The sequence below is a fragment of the Rhinolophus sinicus genome, linkage group LG06 (assembly GCF_036562045.2).
Source record: "Rhinolophus sinicus isolate RSC01 linkage group LG06, ASM3656204v1, whole genome shotgun sequence".
NCBI lineage: Eukaryota > Metazoa > Chordata > Mammalia > Chiroptera > Rhinolophidae > Rhinolophus > Rhinolophus sinicus.
The window spans coordinates 130,155,881-130,178,540 of NC_133756.1; positions in this window are offsets into that span (position 1 = coordinate 130,155,881).

Consider the following 22,660-nt stretch of genomic DNA (forward strand, 5'->3'; position numbering starts at 1 on the left):
AGAGCCGCCCATTTTCCAGGTACTGGCTCATCCCAGTTTACAAAATCATTCACATGATAGAGATAAGAAGCTCTGTATGTGCATGGCAGACAGAGACTCTGGCCTACCTGGGTTCCCCATATGTGGGACTAGAGTGGTCTTTTGTCCCCAGCTCTCCCACACCTTTCAGAGTGTAGACCCACGAGTGTAGATGCTTCTGGGAAATAGTAGTCTGGAAAAACAGCAGATTTCAGCAAAGTGAGTGACAGTGAGATACACAGAGAATGTGGTGGCCTGATTCATTCATTTACTAACTATTGAGCACCTGCTCTTTGCTAGACCTTCTAGACAAGCTGGTGACCTCAACTCGATAAGGCCTGAATGTCTTGATGGGAAGTGAGGTACATAGAAAACAGTGAGGATGGTGGCTTCCCAAGGGGGAGAGGAAAGAGGAAAGGTGGCCACCGGGAGCCCCCTGCTAATTTTAGCCAAGCTGTGTATGTCCAGGGAGCATTCACATTGGAGAGGTAGAAGGAAAAAGTGAGATAGAGAGAAGCAGGGAAACAAAGACTGGAATGCAGTTAAAGAGAGCAAGGCAGAGAGACATTAAGAGACAGGAAGAGAAAACAAGGATTTCGTTAGCGATGCAATGCATTCAGTAGTATAAGAGATAAAAAGGAATATCCAATTAACACACCATATAATTGCTTGCAGACATTCTTTTTTTTATTTAAAGATGAAATAGCTAAGAGTTCTAATCAAAACTAGGGTCACAGCCTACATATTAAATGAAAGAAATTGATTGGGTTTTTATTATGCCCTGACTACTGCCAATGTGCCTGGATCACAGATTGCCATAAATTTATACTTATAAACTACTAATTGCCCAAGTCATAATGGTAACAATGGGATAATGAAATCATCCTGATCAAGCTGAAGCCAAATTCTGCTTGACAACATGGGGGCTTTGTGAGGAGGATAAGGAAGAAGGAATAGACCGTACAAACCCAGGATGCTTTATTATAATAAACACCAGCAGAAAAAGTACAAAGATCTCTGAAGGTCCTGAGTTCTGTGCTAGGGGGGGCTTCCTTTCTAACAGATCACTTAAGAAGTGGGGCGGTTACTTTTATAATACAAGCGCTTGTATTCTTTATTTGTCTTGAGAAACTAATGACTGACTTAATCACATTTGATTAAAGGAGATGTGTTGATGTAGTCATGTGTTTCTGATTGCATTAGGCTTGATTGAAAGTGGCAGGGAGAGTATGTAATAGTCTAACTGTCCCCTATATCTTGTCATTGGGACTTGGCAGGCATGACGTGGGAGAATCCTAAGGGAATCATTGTGGTGAACAATGTCATCTTTCAACTTGGGGTATGGGGGGGGATCTGGGGAAGTGAACTCCAACAAAAAAATCAGGGCTTTCATATCAGAGCTGATAAAGGACTCAAGATTAATCTGCAGATACTTTCTTTTTTTTAATTTATTTTTTCTTTATTTTTTTTTATGAAAGTTTATTGGGGTGACAGTGGTTAGTAAAGTTACATAGGTTTCAGGTGTACAATTCTGTAATACATCATTTATATATCACATTGTGTGTTCACCACACAGACACTTTCAGGTTTAGAGGACTGAAAGAAAAAATAAAGTACATGCCCATGTAGAAACATCCTCTTTCCAAAACATGTAGATATTGAATGAAAAGCTGGGAAAGATTTTAAATTCTTTTTCTTTTTTTTGTATTAATGTGTGCAAGAAGGCAAGGGCTTTGATTTAGGAATTAATAGACAAACTCAATTTTTTAAATGATCTTATTCATTTTAACCTACCCTGCCTTGTCCCAAGAAAGATTTACACTGATGCAAAAAAGAATTGATTCGTAAGTCCTGCTATAATAATACATAAATGAAGATGTTGGATGATAACTCAGAGGCTTGGGACCACCAGGTGAACCAAACCCAGACACTGGGCATGGCAGGACTGGGATTCTGATTCAAGACTCTTAGGAGCTATGATTCCCACCCAAGTTTAGCCCTTCCTCATATCTCATCTTGATGAATAATGGGGTTTTTACCACCACCTCTTCCTCACCGAATATATTCTCTAAATGCTGTGAGAATAAAGAGTAGAGGTTCTCCGGCTCTTGCATTGCATCACACTCACTGGAGGGCTTGGTAAACATTAGATTTCTGGTTCCCCAACTCCCACAGTCTTGCATTAAGTCTGAGGTGGAGCCTGAGAATTTGCATTTCTAGCAAGTTCTCGATGTTGGTGGTCCAGGGACTAAATTTTGAGCACACTATGCTAGAGGAATCGTTCCGATGTGTAATGTGATCATGTTTAAAAGTTCTGAAGACCTGCTCAGAGCTCTTCAGTGTTTCCCAGTTGTTTATGGAATAAAGTACACATGTCTTATCTTGTCAGCTTCAATCATGTTTGGAAGGTGGCAGAGTTTGGGAATAGAAAGACAGACATGCCAGAGAGATAACCAAATCCCTGATCCTACCATTCCAAAGTTCTTCATCACCTAGTCCCAAATGACTGCTTTAATGAAAAAATTTTACTATATTATAAAATAAATATAGAATGTATGGAAATTTTGGAAAGTATAGGAAAATACAAAGAAAGAAACATGAGTATGTTTCCTGGCCAAGAAAAACGTCTGGAAAGGTAGACACTCGACCTTTATTAATGATTACTACTTGCTGGCGGCATTCTGGATGATTTTCACCATTATGAACAATGCAGCTATTTTCCATGAAAAAAAATTACTTACAACCCCACCATCCAGAACAAAAAACGAAGCTTACATTTTTTTTTTTTTTCAGATTTTTTTTAATTGGGGAAGGGGAACAGAACTTTATTGGGGAACAGTGTGTACTTCCAGGACTTTTTTCCAAGTCAAGTTGTTGTCCTTTCAATCTTAGTTGTGGAGGGTGCCGTTCAGCTTCAAGTTGTTGTCCTTTCAGTCTTAGTTGTGGAGGGTGCAGCTCAGCTCCAGGTCCAGTTGCCGTTGCTAGTTGCAGGGGGCGCAGCCCACCATCCCTTGCGGGAGTCGAACCGGCAACCTTGTGGTTGAGCGCCCACTGGCCCTTGTGGGAATCGAACCAGCAGCCTTCAGAGTTAGGAGCACGGAGCTCCAACCGCCTGAGCCACCAGGCCAGCCCCGAAGCTTACCTTTTTAGCCCCAATTCTTGCGATTTCTCTTCATGCAGCCAATCTTTCAAAGTGAACTACACATAATTACCCAAGTTCAACTTGTCTGTTCTTCCTCTGCCCCTCAGCTCTGCCCTGCTGCTCAGGAGCCTTAATATCAATAATGAATCAATGCTAATTCTGTGGCCGAGGTGAGGTCGTGCCAACCCTCTGTGCTTATTTCCTGAGAAGCTCTGGAGAGTTTTCTCGGCTAGAAGAGGGCATCTCTAGCCCTGACTCCTCCACAAAAACGTTGCAACCATTGAGGAGCCTAGTCACATCTCATGGAGAACACGAGCTTTTGACAAGGCTTGATTTCAGCTCAGTTACTCTCCAGCCGTGTAACCAATTTTTCTGGACCTTAGTTTCCTGTACATAGAAAAGTGTTATACATACTTAATGGTGAGATTAAATAACATGTGGAAATGCCTGACCCACAGGAAGTATTCATTAAACATTATTCCCTGCCCCATCCCATTTCCTTATTCACATAATAGAAATGTTCCTACCTACCTCACCTGACAGGGCTGCATGAGGTTTGGATGTGCCCTAACACATTTTTCTTTTTTTTAAGAAAAATGTCTTTTGGAAATGTGATTATTACACCTGCATTTTCTTGATAATGAATAGAGTCTGTGGAAGTGAGAATTCCGGTTTCCTATTCTAACCCAAACTTCTTTCTCTGTGACTTACTCAGCTGACCAGACAACTACCTTACAGAATTGTTGGGTGGTCTTGAACAAGCTGTATCCTCTCTCTAGACCGCCAACCTCCTGCCCTCCCACCCACCCCTCTGTACCATGAAGTAGTTGGATTTGACTGTTCTCCCTCTTTTCTTTTAACCAGAGCTCTCTGAGTTCTCATCTTCTCTGATTCTATGAGCTTTTGTGAAACTGATAGATGAATTAATATAAAAGAGGATAAGGTGGCTCAAAGAAGGGAAAAAAGGTGGTCAGCAAGAAAAATGAGTGGGAGAGGAAAATAAATGGAGGAAGAAAAGGAAGGAAAAATGGAGCAATGAACAAACAAGCAAAAAGTGGAACCTTGCATGTCAGCAAAAGACAGAGGCCTCTGGCAGCCCATCCACAGGCAAGATAGACATATATTTTTCTATAAAGCTATTTTTCACCCTCCCATACAATGAAGGCAGAGCCATAGTTAGAATTTTTTGTAGCTTCAAGCTAATTTAAACTTCATCGTTCTGTTTGACTAGCATTAAAATATCATATAGATTTTTCTCCAGCGGGTTTGTACATCACCACATAATTGGCACCCTCGATACCTGCTATTACTCTCTCTTCCACAATAGAGCTGGTCAGAAAGTTCAGAGAAAAAAATTCCCCTTCTGCATCTACTTGATTTCACAACGCAGAATGAATGTGAGACATGGATCTGGTTTTAAATAAATTATTAGCACCATATAATTTCTTGTCATATAATCGAGGGTACATTTCATGTGGAAAAAAAAGTGAGAAAATAATTTGCAAATAGGTTTCAGCATGAAAACATGCAAGAAGAATACCTAAAACAGAACTAAAATGTTTTATAAAATATGTGCTTACTTCCTTCTTATAGTTTCTGCTTTTTTTCTTATTTTTAAGGGAAAAAAATCATTTGTGTTTCAGATAACTTCCCTTTACACACGTTATTGTTGCCATTCCTTGCTTTTGAGGACTCCACGGTGTATTCAGTTCAGTTACATTTTGCTGTTTGAGAGTCAGAGATACTCAGAGTTAGGAGCCAAGTGTAAGTTCATCTGGCCTGATGTCCTATCCAAAGCCAAACCCCTCCACAGCTTCCCAGGCATTTGCTTATTCTACCTCTGTTGACATAGTTCCAGGAATAGGCCACCCCCACACCCACCAGGGAAGCATCAGGCTGACAAGCAGTGGCCTGTTTGGGGTCTATGGTTGGCCTTGAATCCTAAATCTATCGTTTCCCTGCTGTGCCTGTGGGCAAGTCATTGAACCACTGTGAGCATTGGATGCCTCATCTGTGAAGTGGGAATAACATCCCAAGAGGAAGTTGGAGGTTTCAAAGTGATAATGACTATGAGAGTCCTAGCTTAGTACCCAGAATGCAGTAGGTGCTCAATAAAAGTGCAGCCTATTTTGCAGGATGACACCATCCATTCTCTCCTTGACAGATTTCCTGTTCCCCAACCTGTCTGAAGATGAGCTGAAATCTGTCCCCAGGGGACTTGTCCTCACTGGTTGTTGTTCTGTCTTTGGGGACCATACAGACCAAGGCCGCACTTCTGCTTCTTCCATGTGATGGAAATTGTCAGACAAGCATCATGTCCCTCTAACTCTTCTCACCTCACTGAGCATCCCCAGTGATAATTGAATGAGCACACTGGAAAACACTGATCTTGTGAGGTATCACCAGAAACCAGCCAGAAAACCATATCTAAAAGTTTATCTGTATATGTAAAACGTAAATAGATTGGTGGGGAGGACTATGAAGGTATATTCTATAGACATGTCTGGCTTTGCAAGCCCAGTCTAGGAAGTCTGATAGAAACTTCTAGTTGCAAGAAGTATCTGGTTCCTTATCCTAACACATTTCTCTTGAGTCTGTAACAGCTTCATCCTCCAAGCATTTGCTACTAATGAATTATGCAACATACCTAAAAACAAACAACTAAGATATACAGTGACTTCTTTAAATGGTTTAATAAATACAGTATTAACCAAATGTTGATAAATAAAGGACTTATTTTTAGTCTGATCTCAAGAAAGGAAGAATCCTCTGAAGGGAATAGTGCTGATAAAATGGTTGGGCAGGTGACCACCGTTCATAAACTTGTCAGAGAGTCATGAGGGTCTCCTGTTCCCCTCTATGAGGATTTTGTGAATGTACCTGATGATTTGACCTCACTGAGATCCTTCCTGTCTTCTCCAGTCCTATTGCGACTGCTTTTTCTCGGACCCTTATCCTCCACACAGCTCCAGGATCATTTCTAAAGCCAAGTGTGTCTCTCTTCTATGTAAAAAACCCTTTGGTGGGTTCTGATGGCTTCACAAGTAAAGCACAACTTCACAGCCTTGCACACAATTCCCTTTAAGATCTGATTTCAGCTGATAATTCCTGCCACCACCGTCCTTCCACCTAACTTCTCATCGCATGCACACTCCTTGTTCCTATCACTACTTTTCTCATGTCATTTGATGTGGGTGAAAAGCCCTTCCCTCCCCTTCTCCATTTGGAAAAATTTCTTTTTCTCCACATCTCAGTTCAGATGTCACTTACTGTGGGAACTCTCCATGATTTCTGCAGGTGGCAGTAAAAGTTCCCTTCTCTGTGCTCCCACAACACATGGTACAGACTCTGTATTGGAGCTTAATACACCACGGCGTGTAGGTGTTTCTTCTCTATTTGAGTACTCGGGGGGGTAAAACTGTTTTGTTCAACGTTATTCCCATCCCTGCCTCTTATCCTGACAGCTTTGTTTCTAACCTGCTAGAGAACAGAGGATTTGTTTTACAGATTGGGATATTGAGATCCAGTGGTGAATGTGGGGATTTCATTTATAGAATATCTATCCTGTAGGCACTGTATTTGATGCTTTAGGCTCACATTCTCTTTAAATTTGTCCCAAGCCAGTAAGGTAGGCATCTGGGCCTCATTTTACCCAAGAGGTCATGGGTAAGGGGTGGGGTGAGGACTGATCCGTTAAGTGTCACAGAGTCGGTTGGTGGTTAACCTTGTTCAGGAATTCTGGAGACTGAATTTACTGCCCTGGTATTGCCCTGGGTTCTCTCCCTCTCCTTTGCTTCTAGGTTCTCTCTTCTGTCTAGATTCTCTCTTCTTTCTAGACTTTCCATCAACTACTCTTCTCTCTTTCTCTTTTCCCCCTTCCTCTCTTTCTTTCCCAGTCTTTCTCTCCACTAAAATTTCCCCTTTCATTTGCCTCCATTCCATCTCTTTTTCTAATTCCTCTTTCCCCTTCCCCTGCCTTTCCCTTCAATTCTCTGTTTTACTTTTACCAGCCCAGTGGTATTTCCCTAGGAAAGTGAACTTAATACTATCAGTACGTTTTGCTCTGCACTCAGCCTCCACTCATCCCCATTTCTCTGTCTGTAGATGAGCCTCTGGTCATTGTGCCCCTCAACTCGACACCCATTTCCAACACACACACGGCCCTCCTCAGGTCTGGATTGGTGGGCAGCTGTCCAGGCTGCCCATCAAAGAATTACCCTTGAGCAAAGAGAAGTGCTCAACGACCAATGAGGTTGATTGGCCCATTTCTCTCTGCCCCAGTCAAGATCTCAACCTACCTAAATGAAGAGACCTAAAACTGTCACTTTCCTTTGGAGTCTCACCGGCGTGGAGAATGAAACTTGGCACACAGAGTGAGTGCCTGTCACTACCTAAGCCCCAGAGCAAAACACACAGCAAAGGTGTCCATAGTCGAGATAACTGTCAATTTCTAAGGACAGAAATGTAATAGCAGCTTTTGGAACTCATTTGCTTGTAAAATCTTTTCTTCAAGAGAAGCTTTTGAAACACATGTAAAACATACCTGTTCTATGGTCTTTGAAATAAATGCTAGAGAACCATAAAATGGCATGTGGGGAGGTGTTGATTATTTGATTACAAACAATTTTGTTCATTTAACTATCATTAACATAAAAAATGAAAAATTTTTGGAAGATATGTTTCATAGATTCAGAACAAAGAATTTAATCAAAAGTAAGTTCAACTTGGGGAAATTAAGCAATTAAATATTAAGGAACTAAACACTAGTATGATTAACACTTGTGAGTATTTTTTTTTTCTTTCCTTGTGGTGTAAGTCCTTGATGATTAAAGCCTTATAGGACCGTTAGGGACATAACCTCAGGGACTCAGTTTCCAGTATACAAAGGGAGGGAGACAAGCAAAAGACCTGGTCCTGAAGAGTCTGGCTAGGAGATGTTTGCAGCTAGAAGTTGGGGAAAGCAGAGCTTCTACCAGAGAAGTAGGGAGGTGAGAGAAAATTCAGTCACTACAAAGGAAACTAGGAATTCTCTGCTCCATGTGACTGTGAGCCCCGTAAGGGCAGCCTGTGTCTAATTCATTTTTGCTACCCAAAGACTAACACAGCACCTGGGCACAGTGGCTGTCCAATAAACGTTTGTTGAGTGAATATTAGCTAGTATTTCTTGAATGCTTACTATATGTGAGGATGGTCTAAGTGCTTTATACATATTATTTTGTTTAATTTTCACAACACCCCGAAGATGTAGATACTTTCATCATTGCCATTTGAAAAGGAGGAACTGAGGCACAGAGAACTTAAGCGATTAGTTCAAGGCCATCCAGGTAGTAAGTGGCCCATTCAGGAACTGAAATGTTCGCTTGACTCATACCTTGACTACTTCTTGGGGACTCCTGTGGATTGTTACGGGCCTTTATTCAGACCATCAGAACTTCATTCTTGGAGGCTGCCCAGCTGCTCATTGGCTCCATTCATAGATATCATGGATAAGAGGCACATGGCAGCCCAGGGTTTGATATTTCACCACTGGTAACCCTGTTATATAAGGAACTGTTAGTTTCGAAAGCTTCCCTAAAAGTTAATGCCATTTGCTTGTGTTTCCTTATAGTTTTTGTACTTTTTATGTCTTTACAGTCTCTATTGATTTGATGTATTGCTATGATGCACACACACAATCATTTCTTTTCAGAAATTAAACATATGGACTCTGTTGGCCTGCAGGCTCTCAGCACTCTCAGTAAAATTGGAAGCTCACACAGCAGATAGACTCTCTCTTCACTATAGGGTATAGATCGCTACTGGTCAGTATCTGGAGTTAACAATGGTGCTAAGCTAGTCTGGGCTCTCGTCTATGCTTTGTCTCTAACTCCATGGCATTTGGGCACATTATTTCACCTCTAGCGATTATTTCCGTGTTTTCATCTGTAGCACTAGAATAATTATATCTGCTTTGATTCATTCCCAGAGTAGTTGTGAAGATTCAAAGATATGTGAACATATTTCAAAAAAATCGTAAAGTAACATACAAATGCATGATGGTCATATTATTAAATATAATGCTAATCAAAGTAATTGGCTAAGAACTATAGTGATACAGAGAAATGAACCATTTTAATTATTGGTCAGATATTAACATTAGCAGTTAATCCCTAAAGTTCTGATTTCATGAAAATGTTTTGGGAATATTGGATGATACTGAGTCAGAAACAACTAAGTAGATATTCAAGAAATACGAAATCAGGATTTGCCTCTTTTGTGTTTTCCTTATCAGCCAAGTAAATGCACGGGCACAAATCACACATGTTCATATTCTCTGTCTGTCTCTGTCTCTGTCTCTCTCTCTCTCTGTCTCTCTGTCTCTCTGTCTCTCTCTCTCTCTCTCTCTCTCTCTCTCTCTCCTGAATAATGAAATATTACCTAATTAAAAAATAACAAAAAAGTTTTCTTTTTTCTAACTAAGAAGGAAACTAACCAAGCCTCTAGTCACAGCATTAGTAAATGATAGAACTAGGATTCACACCCATGGCTATGTTTCCCAAATCTCTGGACTTTTCACTACCTCATCATTTCTCAAATGCCCATCCTTTTGACTGGTTTCTGCCTATCTACCTCAGAAGACCCTGAGAACAGGGTAAAAATAAAGATTCCTAGGATCCACCCTTGGAAATTCTGGTTTGGTAGTACTGGGCTGAGTCCTTCAAATCTCTACACTTAACAAATATCCCAGTACATTGTGAAGGGCAGTCAGGTTTAGCGCCACCCAATGCTGTGGAGTCCAGTGTGGAAAGGATTGAGAATAGTGGCAGCTTCTGGGAAGGGTAAGAAATTGGTGGGGGCATCTGAGAAATAAGACAGTAGTACACATACACACACAGACACAGACACACACACACACACACACACACACACACACACACACTCACTTTTCCTTTCCTTACTCAAAAATGTAAGCTTCACTTATATTACAGTTCAATTGAAGGGAAGGGATTTTTATCTATTTTTTACTCATGCACTCCAAGTGCCTAGGACAGTATCTAATATATATATATTCCGTGTTTCCCCGAAAATAAGACCTAGCCGGACAACCAGCTCTAATGCATCTTTTGGAGCAAAAATTAATATAAGACCCGGTATTATACTAATATTATATTATATTACATTGTATTATATTATATTATATTATGTATATTACATTATATTATGACCTAGTCTTATAGTAAAATGAGACTGGGTCTTATATTAATTTTTTGCTCTAAAATATGCATTAGAGCTGATGGTCTGGCGAGGTCTTATTTTCAGGGAAACACAGTTAACAGATCACAATAAATATCTGCTAAATGGATGAATAAAATTCATTATTTACTTGGTAAATAGATGAATATGCAAATAGATTGGAAAAACAGGTGTAAGTCTCCAGTTCTACGTTTGCTCATTTCTGTTTAAGATTTTTGAAATGGTTAATTCCTGGTGCAGATGTTCCAATTCAACAATGTGCAGGTCCTTTTCACAGCTCCGTAATCCTTCTCCTGTAATTGTTAATGAAAATCGGACACAAACATACCACAGTTCAGTTCAAAATTGGGCTCCTCAGTCCCTTTGGTTCATTGCCTCCCAAATTCATGAATTCAGGAAGAGCTTGTCAACTCTGAATGAGACGACTGTGGCAAAACAAATTTATGAATCCAATCAAAAATGAACAGAAGTGATTCCACTGGTTTGATGGATGTGCCTCAACAAATCCCTGCTCCCTCTGAAGCTTGAGGGAGGGGGGGAGTGTTGGAGGGAGTTTGAAGAGAGGACATGAGAAATCTATTTGTGACGCACTATGGATCCCGAGTGAATAGGCCTGGAGGTAGGGAAGGCAGCAGGCTGCATCCATCAGCATCACCAACATCTGTCCTCCCTTCCAGCCACTCCACCGAGGCCCGCTGGCCGCAGTCTGTCGTTAGATCTAGTGCTCAGACATTCTGCTTGAGCAGAGTGTTCTTTCATAGCACTAGTGTCAGGGAGAGCCCTAGCGTTATAGGGGAAAATGTAACTGGGGCAGAGAAAAGGTACAGAGAAGGTGAGCAAACTCTCCCCACCCCCCAGTGAGGACCACCAGGTTGCTAAAGGAATCAGTATTCCAGAGGACTGAATTGTACCATCAAAGCCCGTATTCTCACCCCTAACCTCCTTAAGATCAACACAATTCTACCCCAACTCAAGGATGCAAATTTTCCCACCCCTAGCTGGTGGCATTTAACCCAAGCCAATTTATCAGAAGTCATAATCTCAGCTAACATATTGGGTGTGTCCTGTGCTAAGCTCTTTAGGACATGAGGTCTTTGAATCCTCATAATTAGACAGGTATCAGAATCGCCTGTATTTCACAAGTTGAGCACTGATGCTTAAGGAAGTTAAATAACTTACCCCGACTACCCAGCTTGTCAGAGAGGGAGTAGAGAGGCTGTCCTCCCTAATCATCACAATTTGTCATCCTCTGAACTTGCATGACTATGGGAACACCTATCCCCAGCCCCAGTCCTTCAGGCTGGGCCTTTCAGCTCCTCTTCCTAATTCCCAGTCGCACTTATCTCCACGTGGGCCCCCAATGACTTCTTGGTTCATCTTGGAGTCTTAGTTCTGCAATTCTACCCAACCCTAGAACTGAATACTTGTCTACAGCTATGATTTACCTCAACAACCACAGGTTCTCTTAGGCTTCTAGCCACGTTGTTCAATAGTTACAATTTTCATGCAGCTCCTGGTACTTTGCTGGTAATGGAAAAGCAAAGGGAAGGCAGAGAACACTTTGACATTGGCGAATTAGGATACAGGAGAGAGTTACAGCATTATCAGGAGTGAGGTGATGGGCTCTCTGAGGAGTGTGCAGCTCAAAGAAGGGTTCTGAGAAACAGTTGCAGAGTTCAGATCCTGACTTGACTGCTGTGTGACCTGGGCTAATTACTTAACTTCTCTGGTACTCTGACGCAACATCTGCAAAATTAGGAAAATTGTTCCTATAAGACCGAACACAAGGTTGTTGTAAGGATGAAGTGTGTGGGGTTACGTGGGCCATTGTCTGGTGCTTAGAGGATTCATTAACATTGGTTCCCTTGAACCCATATTATGAAAGGGATGGTTTCTGGAGAGTTCCTCATTGAGGAGTAGTCCCAATGAACATAAGGTCAAGTCTTCTCAGCTTGACTGACCCTGCTGCCCCAGAACCCAATCCCAAAAAAGTACCCTGCCATCCTTCACCTGACCCTTAGGTGTGCCAAGAATATGGGACTTACTGGTCTTTAGCCAAACCCTATGTTCAGGGGACATTCCAAAGAGTGAAGCCTTCTCTCTGTGAGCATTCCAGAGCCACGGTCCTGTGGCACTTCTAGATGTCCAGTTAGTGCCACAGCACCCAGGTTAAGACCTCACAGATGTCTGCCAGCCCTGACTCTGGCCAACTTTTGTCATCTGCAGAGATTGGAGTTTCCTGGCTGCTTGGCTCAGAACAGGTGTGAGGCTCAAAACAGAGAAAGAGGACATTTCCCCACCCTGAGAGCTCTCAGCCAGGTCCAAAGAGAAGAAGGAAAGGCAGGAAAATGGAAGCACTGCTAACTGGGTCCTCTTTTGTACCAGGTTCTGTACTCCTCATGGCCAGCGTTATCCCCAAAACCCGAACAACAAGGCTTGTGTGGTGGGTATTGTCTCCCTTTTCCACCGAGGTAGAAACTCATAGACCTTAAGTGATGTGCTCAAGGTCACACACGTTCTGAATCTAGATCTGTTAGACAACAAGGCTCCTGCTTTATCCTTCACCACGCTGCCCTACATAGGAAGGGATGGCAGGGAAGAGAAGGGACAGAGGAGAGAAAGGACCCTGGGTCTGATTCCAGGACAGAGGACATGCAACCCTGTGAGATCGGAGGCTCTGAATGTCAGACTCAGGTGTTAGATGTCCCCTTGCAGATGGCTCCTAATCTTTATTTCCTCCCGCCAAGATTTCAGGAAGGCAGTCGTCAGGTGAGCCTTGGACACCTGGTCTCTTCTGCCTGGAACAAGGGCAGGTCATCTCTTAATTAACTTTGTGACACAAGTCGTTGGAATCAGAAGGGTATTCTTCAGTTGTTTTGTGGTGCAGAATAAATGCCTCATTAATCAGGAACATATCAACCTGAGCTCAAGCACTAATAACATGAGAGAGAATAATGAGTTAGCATCACCTGGGACACAACAGCAGCCACGTGCTCATTCTTTAAAGGAGCCCACAATCCTTGGGCTTGCAAGGTGGACAGTCACAGGAGGAATGAGGGGCAAGACTGAGCATGAGATGGGGGTGGGAGACAGAGCGAGAGGATGAGGGGGCTCTAGCAGCCTTTCTTCCAAACATTGGGAAGGAATGGAAAGGCACGGAATGTTGAGATCATGATCCCAGGGCTAAGAAGTAGAGTCAGGGACCAGACTGGCTTGGGGTATGGGACGACTTTCCAGAAGCAGAAAAGCTGCATTAGAGAGCCATGTAGTCACGGGCTCTTGATCGCAGCATGGCCTCCCTGGGCCCATTCAGACAAGAACGCAGAGATAGAGATAGGACTTCCAACTTATGTTCTGCTTTCAGATCGCACAAACTATTACTTTATTTGGTCCTTTGCTCATACATTCATTCACTTATCCCCTCATCCATGCGATCAATAAATAGTCATTGTTGATGGTCTTGACTTGGAACTGGAAGGACATTAGATGATTGTCGCCACCTGGTTATGTCAGACTGGTTGAAAGTTCTAATTGACTCTTCCCTCATTGTAGACCTCTCGTGTTGAATCACATGAGAATGATATCATCCCAAAACCCAAATTAAACAAACCCAGTTTTAGCTACCGTCGATTTATAAAACTAAAAATAAATTATTACATAATTGCTGCACTTGATTTGCATGAAATTTAGTGGGGGCTGGTGAGAAGTCCTAGGTGATTAAAAAAAAAAAAAATCAAAATTATTTGAATTAACCTTAACCCCTCATTTTAAACATGAAGAGACCGGAGCCCTCTGAGAAAGTTTGCCCCAAGTCAACACAGTTATTCTAAGACAAAGAAGGAATCTAAACCCCGGGGGTCCTGACTCCTGGTTTCATGAACTTTTCACCACATCATATCATGGAAGCTTCTGGGCCAGAAAGATAGGTGATCTTCCCGGTCATGCTGGGGTTGGCCTAGCCCTTAGGAGATGGGACGTTTTCCCGAGGGCAGAATATACGCGTATATACCCAGCCACTGGTAGGGATCTGAGCTTCCACACTGCTGGGTCTCCTCAGACTTCCTCATCTCTCTCCCAGGCCAGAAGCTGGCCCCCCTCAGAAGGAAGTTACTCTTCTCTCCAATTTAGAACGCAGTCTATAGTCTGATAGAGGCCCCTTGGAAAACACCAGTCTTAGGAAAGGGCTTGGAGACTTTGACAGAAAAAGCTAACAGTCTGACAAGATCTCACAGGAACCCAAAGTGCAGTAGCTTAGAATCAGCAGAGGGAAACCTTCAATGGAACAAGGACTTATTTTCTAAGGAAGGGATTCTTTTTCGTATTTTTCTCAGTAAAAAACATCTTTTATTTAGGTAGCTATTTCAGTGCATAGATATAAATATACCTGTTGGGTTTTATATATTGCTTGAAGGCTATTAGGAGTTTTAAAAGATTTTCATTTTTAAAAATGCAAAAATGTTTGTGTATATTTTAATCCAACTGTTTAATGTGTAGACTTCAGCCCCCAAATATCACATATGGGAAAGGAAGTTGGGGAGGAGACTTTTTTGTTTTTGATTTGATGGGTAGTTTCAGAAAACAGAAAGGTGTAAGCTTTGTCTTCACTGTCTTCTTTCAGTGACCTGGGGTGGGCAGGGAGGGCGGGGTGGGGGTGGGGGAGGAGGCGGGAATGGAAGGAATGCTGACCCATATTTAGCAGCATATTAGGAGCAAGTCTTATTTTACTTCAAGAGACAAGCTGATTGTAGGAATGGTCCTAGGATAAGACCAAATCTAGTTGCCACTTTTCAATCCTTACCTTGCAGTCCTTGCCTCTTGAACATTCCTTTTTTCTTATACTCTTTTCTTCCTACTCCCTAGTGTTATTTATATAATCGTGTGTGTGTGTGTGTGTGTGTGTGTGTGTGTTCCTGATGCTCTCTAACCCCCCATCTTTTCCCATTCTCTTCCTTCAAGGCCCTAAGGCTGTTCCATACTCTCCTCCTTCATCTCGTTAAAACCCTTCAATATCCTCCCAACTCTCTTTAATGTACAGATTCCTTAAAAATAGCTTGTTTTTTTTTTCATGGTCTGTTCCCGGCCTACCTATTTCCTCGGTCTTATCTTTAGTCTCATCTCTCCCTGCAATCTCCTTTATATCTGTGTCCAATACTTTGAACACACTTTTCAAATATTTTTGAATCTAGGCTTTTCCACGTATTAGACAGGTTTGTTGATGAGGAAACCAAGGCTTGAAGAGATTAGGTAATTTACTCGAGGTCACGTGATAGTTAGGAGACAGCCAGTATTCTCTGCCTTTCTAACACCCTGGTTTCTCCTCTCACAGTCTTGTAGTCATGAACATGCAGGGTAGAGATATTGCAATAACCAGGCTCTCCTCCAATAAAGTAATACCGTCTCCAGTAGCTCGTGTCCATGGTTCTTTGCCCTGCCAGCAGGTGAATTGAAATCAACCCCTACTTTAGATGCTGCATTAGGGCAGAGGAGAGGCTCACTGCTACCACCTGGTGGCAAGTATGCTCATCTCGCTGTGCTCTCAAAGGCAAAGGCAGAGGGTTTCCAACTACCCATCTCAACCTTGTCTCCTTCCCTCTCCCCTCCTCCTTTTCCTTTTTACCTCTGCTTCTTTTCCATCTTCTTCCACCTTTGTTTCGTCTTTCTCTTCTTCTTTCTCTTTACCTTCCTTCCTCTTTTTGCTTTCATTGCCCTCTTTTTATACATTTGCTTTTTCTTTTCCTTGCAATCCCCAGCAGGACAGCAGCTTTGATCCTCTCATTGGTCCTTGGTGTCTTACAGGTTATAACAGGAAATCACCCCTGCCCACTCTTCTCCTGTGCTTCATAATCCCAGTATTCTGCAACTTGGCCTCATCCTACAGTGCTATGTCACGTGCGGCTTTAGGGTCTGCAGTCAGGACACGTGAGTTTGCCTCAGAGATGGCTAGGTTAGAGTCTGTGAGACCTCTGGCACGTCACTTCACTGCTGAGAACCTTTGCTGCCTTGCGTTGTAGCAGGAATGCCGAAGGCCACTTCACTGGACTGAGGTCAGGATGAAATGAGACAAGGTGCTATGATAGCATCTCTGTCAACTACACCGTCTTCTCAAAGCCACATGCCTGCAACACCGGCTACTTCCTGTGGGATTAGCGTCTTCCAGGTAGCCCATCACCCAGCCCGTTTCAGGCGCAGCTGGTCCCCTCACTGCCACCCGACCCCGACACAGCATTCTGAAAAGTGCATTCGTGCTTTAGCCCACATGCGACCTGCTCGTCCGTCATGTGTCAAAGACCAGCTCCTGTGGAAGCTCTGCCAGAGGCCTCCCCTGCAGCTTCTCGCTGAGCACCAGCGTTTCCTTCACCAGCATATTCTTCACTCCGTGCCTGGGGGAAAGGCTTTTCTAGTCAGTCAGGTATAAGTGCAGATGGAGGAAATTGTTTCCTTTGAAGTTCTCTGTGGCACTAACCTAGCTCTGAGCAAAGAGGTGGCAATCAGTACTTCATTTATTGGATTCTCGAAGCTCTCCAGAGCTCTAGTTTAGTGTTAGTGCTGGAGGAGTAGAAGGGTAAAGGCTTGTGAACTGTATCGAGTCCCTTCAATGTTTTTCTGCAGAAAGGCAGCATGTGCCTGAAAGCATTATAGGATCAGACAGAACTGGCTTTGAGCCCCAGCACTACTACTCCCTGGCTGTGTGACCTCAGTCATGCTACTTAACTTCTCTGCTCCTCAGTGCTTTTCTCTGTGCAATGGGAATAGTAATAGTACCGACCTGCCTCATAGCGTTGTTACGAGGACTAAATGAAAGAATGGTTATCTGGTTTTTCCAAAAACTAGCAATAGATTATTTTTAGCTCCACTGTCTCTAGTTTCTTCCACATGATTCACCTGTCATGATTCCCTTCCTCATACCACAGACTAGTCTGTCAGGTGGATGGGAGAACTGAGGGATCTGTAAGTATGCATGTCCTGAGAGGTCAGAATCGTATTCAGAAGGGCAATGACATTTCAATCCAGCCATTTAGAGACAGGATTTCTGTTTTTTAATACTAGGGCTGCTTTGACCTACCCTCTCCTCCCCATTTTCCCTTATCAAGTCATGGGTACGGCAGATACTATCATTACACATCTGCTCCTGCTCCACCCTTGAGCCCAGCCCACATCAAAATGGCCTTGGAAGAATGTCCACTTTCGTGCCAGGGAAGGCAGTGCTGAGACCAAATGGAGGCTGCTGATGAATGTCAATTGAATAGAGTTGAGATAGGCATTTCTGGTAGGGGGCTTGGCATAACGGTGCAAACTGAAATACCAGCAGTTGTCAAAGCACAGTGGCTGCCATGAGAGGAAGGCAGGGTAAGAAATGTCACCAATGATCAAAGCAAGTAGAGTGCCTGAACCCTAGTGGGAAGGAAGGCGTGGCCCTCAGGAGCTCACATCGAAATCTCTGGGCCCTAAATCGTAGTTTCAGCTACGTTTTTAGGTGTATTTCCTCACTGAGAAGGAGAAAAGAGTTCTTAATGGAATGCCGGCTATGTGTTCGGCACATTCATATACTTGTTACTTCATTTAATACTCAATAAAAATATTGTGAAGATAGTCCCATTGAATGTGGCTCTTCCCTCATCTCCTACACTCTGCTCGGCCCTTCCACCACACCAGTCTCCTTCCTGCACTCCAAACGTTCCAATCCCACTTCTCCCTCAGGGCCTGTGCACTTGCTGTTTCCTCTGCCTGGCTTGCTCTCTTCCTCTTTCAGGTCTGTACTCATTCATATGCCAACTTCTCAGAGAGGCCCAAATTGCAACTCCCCACAGCAATTGGCAATATCCTCTTCTGTGTTTTTCTTTTTGTCTCCACGACATATATGGCTGTATTAATAGACATATGTGTGTGTGTGCGTGTGTATACTTAGATACTCTGCATATTATGGCAGAGTCAGGTATTATGTGCCTGGCGCTTAGAACAATACTTGGCATATAGCAAACACTCAAGAATTATTTGTTGAAAGAATGAATGAATGGATGAATGAAAGAATGGGGATTATTTTTGTTATTTCACCAGTGGGGAAACCGAGGCTCAGAGAGGGGAAATGCTACGGCCTGTAGTTATCCAGCCAATGAGTCCCTGAAACAGAATCAGATCCCAGTCTGTTCTACCTCAGAGCAGCCAGGCCCTCCCCACACCCGTGTTACCCAGGGCAGTGCATGGAGGCACGGGTGTGCATCAAGCTGAGGTTAAGTGAGAAGGGGGGAGCTGAGAAGTTCTCATGAGAGAAGTTTGAAGAACTAGAAATCAGTGCTTAGAACACATTCCTACAAACTGTGCTGCGTGGCACAGCTGGGACAACTAACAACATAGTAAGTTTTACAATGGAAATCCAGAAATGACCAGATATAAGGCTGATGGTTATGTGCTCCCCCTTCAGTCTCCATGTGAATGAAATGTTATCATTGAAAGCGCTTATTTTATAGGTGGGTGGCTATATGTTCAGAGCACTTGAAGTACTTTTTCCATGTCCACACAGTCCAGGCCGTGAGGCACTCACCCCGCACCCCACCTCCTTCTGCTCCCTGCCTTTCCCCAGGTGCCCGGTCTCTCTGATCACTTGGGAGTGTGTTTAGTCTGCCCCCCACCTGACGAAGGCTGACTCCCCATTGGCATCACAAGCTCACCCTGACCTGACAGGGCATGAGCTGCCATCCTGGCTCTGGGCTCCAAGCTCGCGGACTGTCTCTGCCAGACTGAGTTCCTGCCTGCCAGTCCGCTTATTTTCTCCAGATGTAGGGAGTCATGGGGAACCTCCATAGCAAGGAATTAAGGTGTTTTATCCTGTGCAAAATCACAGAAGGTTCTGCTTTGAATTCCTCACTCTCACCAGTGTGCAAGGAAGCTGGAGTCACTCCTGTTTATCGGGCTGGAGGGCAGGCCAGCTGATGCCAAGAATACTGTTTGACCTTGACCCTGGGGAGCTGGAGAGGGCATCCCCTGGTTCCCTGTGCCAGGAAAACTCCCTGTCCCAGGGCCTTGTTCAGTGAGAAGTTGTGATCATTTCGATAGGGACTAAATGCAAATCTGTTTGTTCTGACCGGAAAGAAAGTGTTTATAAGCTAACAAGAAATACAAACAAGAACTGGAGGGAAACACTACTGCTTCTCATGTGCTTGATATGCTAATTACAGATTATGCTTATCTTTTGTATTAAAGCAGGTCCCCTCAGGAATGTATATGCTAGCTAGTTGCTTCGAGTATTTGAAAGATATTAGACGGTTTTTTAAAAAAATATGTTATAGTTTGGGCAAGTGTTAACATCTGTTTACTCATTCATCCATTTATTCGATAAATATTTACTGAATTCTTACTCTGAGACAGGGACGGTACAGGATACTGGAGGGACAATAGGGAATGTGATAGAGGAGGCCCCCGCCCTGAGGAGCTTCTGTTCCAGTAGGGAAACTGTTCTGGTTGGACAGAAACTGTGTGGCCCCTACAGTGTCAGAAGCAGAGTGAGGACATGTCCAGAAACCTCTCAGAGGGATGCCAGTGTCCGTGCTCAGCTAGCTGCAGGGGACAGTGCACTAGGCCACATGTGAGCCAGTACCCAGGTCCTTGTAAGCTTTACTGCCAATGCCAGAGAGACATAGGGTAAGTCCTAACCCTGTCACTTACTACCGTGTTCCCCGTAAATAAGACCTAGCTGGACCATCAGCTTTAATGCATCTTTTGGAGCAAAAATTAATATAAAACCCGGTCTTATTTTAATATAATATAAGACTGGGTATAATATAATATAATATAATATAATATAATATAATATAATATAATATAATATAGTATAATATAATACAATACAATGCAATATAAGACCAGGTCTTATATTAATTTTTGCTCCAAAAGATGCATTAGAGCTGATGGTCCAGCTAGGTCTTATTTTCAGGGAAACGCGGTCGCTATGTGACACGGACAAGTCACACAACCTCAATGAGCCTCAGAAGGTTTATCTGTAAAACAGGGATACTAATTTGAACCTCATGGGACTTACTGGATTGAATGAGAAAGTGGATATAAAATGCTTGTTACAACACAGAAAGGAGTGTGTAGATAGCCACTCTTGTCAGCTTTTACCATTAAAATAATAGAAATCCTGTAATATCCTGAGTTTTAATGTCTCTACCTTTAGCACATGCACATGTGTGCATATATAGAAAAAAAACATACATATTTGGGAGTTGACACATGCATTTGTTTTTGCTACATGCAAATATATATGCCTGTGAACCTGTAAGATAAGTTTAAACATAGTCCCAGGTGCACACACATCCCCACACGCACGCACACTCTGGCCACATTGCCCTTTCAGGCTCTCTTACCGCCCCCGCATGCACACTGGCCTCCTGCAGTCCTCCTCCAAATTCCAAATACAATAGGAAGAACATCTTTGTTTGTTGGCTTCCCTCTTTTGTTTGTACTTACTTATTTCATTTTATCCCCGCAGTTTACTACCTTTCTCCACGCCACACCCTCCCTCCTCCCCTACAGACAGACATTCCACAGAAGATCCCTCTATCACTGGGAGCTCAGGGATTTGAATTTACTCAAATCAGGAATTCTGATTCCCACTTGTCAAGTGTTGCCTCTGGGATGTCTCTGGGATTGCTCCCTCTTTCCCTCCAGAGAACTCCAGGATCTAACTCTGTGCCCCCTAGGAATTTGTCAGCTTAATTGTTGTTCCCTGGTCAATCTGGTCACGGCCATGAACATTTCCCTTCACCCAAAGATCACCTCTGGGCTTCTCAAGAATATTTGTAACTGAAGTTGGGAAAGCTGTCCTTCCTCCTCAACTAAGAAACTTGCAGAATGAATTCTTCTCAGACCTTCATCCTACGTGAGTACCTGTGCAGGCACAGAAATGCATGCACTTGCATTCAGAGCTGTACTCACAGGCTCTCACATACCTTCTTTATTTTATTGTGCTTTCTTTTTGCTGCTCTTTGGACCCTTACTTCAAGTTCATGTGCTAGAAGACAGACCTTTGGTGAAAGATGAAGTTAAACTCCACGGATGTATTTTATTTTGTTTCTCATCAAGTCTTTATTTCCACCCAAAATGAACCTGAAATGCTGATTTTTTCACCCTTCCTTCCAGATATTTAATGGAGATTGACATGCAGGTGAAATGGACCTAGGAAGTTGGTGGGGAAATGGAGGACTGGTTCCCTCCGAAAAGAAGTTATTTATTAGGGTCTTCCCGATGTGAGTCAGGTTTGACTCTGGACAAGATTCCCTGGCTGTTCTCTACACCATATGGAGTTGGCCCGTGTAAGACACGCTTCTTCCCATGCAAGGTAGCATGTAATTCTCACACCAGCCTACTGAGCATCTGGAGTGGAGTTGTAGTTCTAAGCTGCAGGATAGAGGTTAGCTACAGGAATCAGAGGACAAGAAAACTGCCTTAATCCATTCAGTAATTCAGTAAATGTTTATTGAGCACTTATTCTGCAGCAGACATCACACTAGATATTGACGTTGGGTGAACAAGACAGACACAACCCCAGATAATACTTATAATCAAATAAGGAATATGGGCATTAAACACAACAGCACACTAATAAGTTTTCAAGTACAGCTGTGATAAATACTAAGAAGGACAAAAGTGGGGTCTGTGGGAGTGTGAATGAGAAAGTCTTGGCCTAGTGACAGATGCCGTGGGTGGGAGGGATGGTACTCAAGAAAACTTCCCTGAGGGGGTAACATTGTCTTTTAAATTAAAACTTGAAGAATAAATAGAACTTGGCCAGAGAAGTAAGTCAGGAGAACATTCCAGAAAGTGGTGTAGTACATGCAAAGACCCTGATTCACTACGTGTCTGGCTCATCCACGGAAGGGATAGAAGTCAAAGGGGCTGGAACATGGTAAGCAGGGCAGAGTAGTATGAGACAGAGCTGGGGACAGTGGTGGGCAGCTGAGCATAGAAGCCCTTTCAGAACATTCTGATACTTTCACAGTTTATCCTGACCCTTCCCGGGGCTGCAGCCACGTTTTCCAGAGAAGTGAAACCCAGATAGTGCAGAGCAAAGGATGGCTGGTTGGATGAGGAAAGTCTACCACGATAAAAAGATAAATATTCCTGTTGGCTTTTCGGGGTGTGTAAAATTGTTTCCTCTCTAAATGGCTGTTTTCAAATGACTACTTCAGTTATTTTCCCTGTGTCAAAAGAGCCACATCAATATATTATGTACCAACCTCCCCATCTCGCTGTTCAAATGACCTTCTTAAA